Below are 4119 nucleotides of genomic sequence, written 5' to 3'. Positions count from 1 at the left end.
TTTCACATAAAGATGATGGCTCTATGCAGCTTCTACCTTGTACTGACCCAACCACCTAAAATGGAGCTGGGGCCTCTAGATCAGGAAGTTAGAGATTTCTACTCACAGATAGGCATGGCCTATGGTCCACAGTCAGCCTGAAGCAGCTAACAAAGACAGACCTGCATCCCTCAGCTTCACTTAAAATCAAAGGAATGGATCTCTGAGAGGGGAATGATATAGGAGGTGCTCAGTTTCCCTCGGTTCAGGTTACAGGACATGACTCTGGGTGACAAGCCACTCCCCAAGGTTTTAGGACCTTCTTTTTGGCTCTCCCCTGGAGGACAGTTACTGTTGCCATTTAGACCTATTTTCAGCACCAACATGGGAAAATGAGACCACAAGGGGCTGGCTTATGCAAATCCAGTGATTGGGCATGCTCAATAGAGCACAGTGCATGTGATAGGGTCTGGCCAATGAACATGCTCCAGGAAGAGAACAACTGAGCATGTGCAAGACTAAATATTACATAACTGGGAGCCACCCCCTTAACTGAATATTCAATAAATAGTGAAACTGTAAAAGCCGAATCCCAGCCAAGGGTGGGGTTGTTGCTAACTCTCCTGGAGGCAGCCTGCACTTGGCTAGTTGAGGTGTGTATACTTGACTTTGTATCAGACTTACTTTCAGCAAGCAGCTGCTCACTCTTGAGCCAGCCTGCACTTTGTACTGAACTTTAAGTACGTTTTTCTTGCTTTTGTGTTAGACTTGATGTCTGTACTAAACTTACTTTTGTGTTAAACTTGGTGTGGGTCCTGCTCAGTCTCTGGAGCTATGCCACACTCTCTCTGTGGAACCTATATTTCTTATCTGTTAAATTTATTCTCACTTTTGACTGTGACTCTGTCCTTGAACTCTTTCCTGTGGCAGAGTCAAGAACCTGGTAAGAGGACTGGGTGGGTTGAGGCCGACTATGGGGCCCACAGGACCCTACTTCTGACAGCACCACTGTCAATGCCAGCTCCTGCCCCAGCAGTGCCCTCCCCTCCCCTTCCACTGCATTGTTTTTTTGCTGTTTTGCTCTTTCACATTCTCAAGGTTTGCCATAATTTATCTCATAAAATTTACCTCTCATAAAATTATTTAAGTGAGTTTTAAATGGACAGTTCAGTGACACCTAGTGCATTCCCAATGCTATGTATTTCTCACAACCATGAGTTCCAGAACATTTCACCAATCCTGCACGCAACAAGCAGTCACTCCATTCCCCTACTCCTAGCCCCTGGTAATTACTGATCCTTCTGTCTCTATGAATTTGCCTATTCTGTGTTTTTCGTATCAGCGCAGTCATATATGTGGCCCTTTGTGTTTGGATGCAGAATATATGAGGGAAGTGGTCATTTTGGGTTTTTTTTAGAAGAGGGAATTTTAGATAGATCAAATATTAAACGTTAAATGTGAAGCTCCATAGTAAATAGTTTCATAGTATTGACGTTGGAACTGTGTTTCTATGACACAACAGTCAGAGGCCACCAGGAAATGAATGATCACCCTGTAGGCAAAACAGAAACAAGAACATGTAAAAAGCTGGAAAGGCACACCGCAAACTGGGAAGGTATTCCTTTTAACCCATGGCCAGAGAAAGGGTTAAAATCCCAGGGGTACAAAAACCTTCATGAATCAACTTTTCTAGAGGGTCACAGAACAAAATCCTGCTATTTAAAAGTTAAGCAATATGTACGACCAGTAAATTCCAGAGATGCTCCACCTCCCAGATGACAACACACACACAAATGTACACATTATTGAAATGTCACTTTATCCCTAATTATTATTTTTTTTCCTTTTTGTCTTTTTTCGAGACTGGCAACGGATCGCAACCCTCAGTGTCGCGCCCATACCGGACCGGGACCGGCAACGGGATCGCAACCCTCGGTGTTGCACCCGCACCTCGCTCAGCCAGTGAGCGGCCGGTCTGTATGTGGGATCCGAACCCTCAGTGGGAGCGCCATCACGCTTCCCAAGCGGCGCACTGTAGCAGTGCGCCACCGGGCCGGCCCGTATCCCTAATTATTAAGAACTACCTCTACAATGGAGCTTCTTGGTGAGTATTTAAGTGAAACCCAGACATGTGTGTCCCGTATTCATTCTGAGAGTTCTTTCAAATACAGCTTCTCCAAAACATTTTCTCCCCCATGCTGCTCTGTCTTCCTTAGGGCCATACTAGTTTTAATTGCCCATGATCTACTTAAATTCTTCTCTCAGACAATTGGATGAGGCATACTTTTCAAACTCTGCCACCTGAAGAATTTCTCTTCTAAATGTAATATCAGGGAAAATGGAACTTCAAGGAGCTGTAATTCCATTCCATAGTGATTTGCTTTATTCAATTAATTAATTTAGCCACATTGTATTGAGCTCTCGCTACAGTGTATCCAGAATAAGCATAGTAGGTTGTGGGCCCCTTGCTCAAAACAAACAAACAAACAAACAGACAAACAAAACAAACAAACAAACAAAAAACTTACCTGTGACTTCTGAACTAGCAAACGGTTAATCTACATTAAGGCATGGAACGAAGTCCTGATCCACTTTGTAAAAGAATAACAACAAGGCATGACTTTACATGACAATGCTTTCTCTGTGGTTTGGTTATGCAGAATTGCGCGGGTTCCATTCAGTCTTCTGAGTTATGACACATTCTTTAAGCATCCTTGGATCTGCTAGATGAAAAATGCCAGGTAGCAATATGGTCAGTACTAATTCCTGACCCATGTGGATAATATTCTCTTGCTCCAGTTCCTACTTAAAACTGGAAGCCTTTTAGACAGACAGGTAAATGATTACTGAAAGCATACAAAGTCTAGCAAATATTGCCCCCAAAATTCAAAGGGGCTCTCCATCTATTAGAATTTGCTTTTAGGTTTAGGGGATGACACTGAGGGTATATGTGCCAACTTCCAGAAACTTTCCTAAAGTAGTATTTTCTGTATTTCCATGGTGTTTATCAACCTCTGGCATATATGATCTACACTGGTATCTAGAGTACCTGTTCTTCCTGCTTTTCAAATCCATTTTATGTATTGTCAGCAATAAAGAGGGAATCCAACGGGCTCTTGTTTTAATATAACCACGCTCAGGTGAGTGATAAACAGTGGCTTCAATTAACAGAAGTGGTCACACCAGACCATGTGTGAGAGACTTAAAGTGAAATTTGAAGGTTCTGGGAAGTTGAGGTTCTTGGAGTCCTTTCCCTCCTCTAATAAATCCTCACTGTGAAATTACTCTTTTTTTCTTCTTTATTCCTTTTGTTTCACCTAAGTTACAAGGAGAAAATGTAAATTCAATTGACATAATTAGAAACCTTCTGGATCTAGACTTTAGATCTACCCCAGAGTATAGAAGATAAATGCTTTAGAACAATCATGGAAAGTTGCTAGATTTTTCTCTGTCTTGAAATAGAATTTAAGGATTTGAGTTTGCTATGCTCTTTGTTTAAGCTTCCAGTTCTGTTATATGTAGACAAACCCCAGCCTTGCACTTTGACCCTTCCTTATGTCTTATGGAGTGTTTCCCAGGGTACCCTAAAGCATTGTCTTCAGAGATCATGTTTTTCTCAGGTAGCAAGGAAGTATCATTTTATTTGTTGTTTTGCTTCTTGACGCTCTTTGAGCCATCAGTGTGGTGCCTGGTGTTACTGCCATTGACCTCCAACTAGCCAGGTCACAAGTCCCACATTCTCCATGTCCTCCCGAGAGGCCGTTGCTGACAATCCAGGCCATATTCACACTTTCTGTGTCCCTTGGTGTCCTCAAATGCAAACAGAAAATGACCCCGGGTAACTTATGCATAAATGCAGCCACTGAAATGCTGTCAGTACCCCACAAAAGTGGGCTTGAACCAAGCTTCAAAAAAAGGAGAGCTAGGAAGGAAGCTTTAGGCATTAGAACCATCTGGCCGTTCCCTCTACACTACGTGCCATGTCCCCAGTTACCCATCACAGCCACCTCAGGACTCAGCCACCAGAAACCTAATCTGCAATAGGTTTCTCCTTATACCTCTCAAGATTTAAACTTCAGAGGGAGGCCTCATATAGAGGCTATGCTCTGATGACATGGGAAGAAGGGAGGTGACCTCCAG

At 42.9% G+C, this 4119-nt stretch overlaps 1 long non-coding RNA gene across 1 annotated transcript in view; it reads right to left on the bottom strand.

Annotated features, from left to right (window-relative positions):
* Positions 1–900: 900 nt before the first annotated feature.
* Positions 901–4119, bottom strand: part of LOC103609513 — a 10909-nt gene continuing 7690 nt past the window's right edge. The window contains exons 3-4 of the long non-coding RNA XR_552144.1: positions 2508–2702; positions 901–1531 (exon numbers count right to left, since the gene is read on the bottom strand). This is a non-coding gene — a long non-coding RNA (uncharacterized LOC103609513). The remainder of the gene's footprint in view (positions 1532–2507; positions 2703–4119) is intronic.

Source organism: Galeopterus variegatus, unplaced genomic scaffold (assembly GCF_000696425.1).
Source record: "Galeopterus variegatus unplaced genomic scaffold, G_variegatus-3.0.2 Scaffold9708, whole genome shotgun sequence".
In the NCBI taxonomy this organism is placed as follows: Eukaryota; Metazoa; Chordata; class Mammalia; order Dermoptera; family Cynocephalidae; genus Galeopterus; species Galeopterus variegatus.
This window is presented reverse-complemented; position numbering and strand designations above follow the sequence as displayed.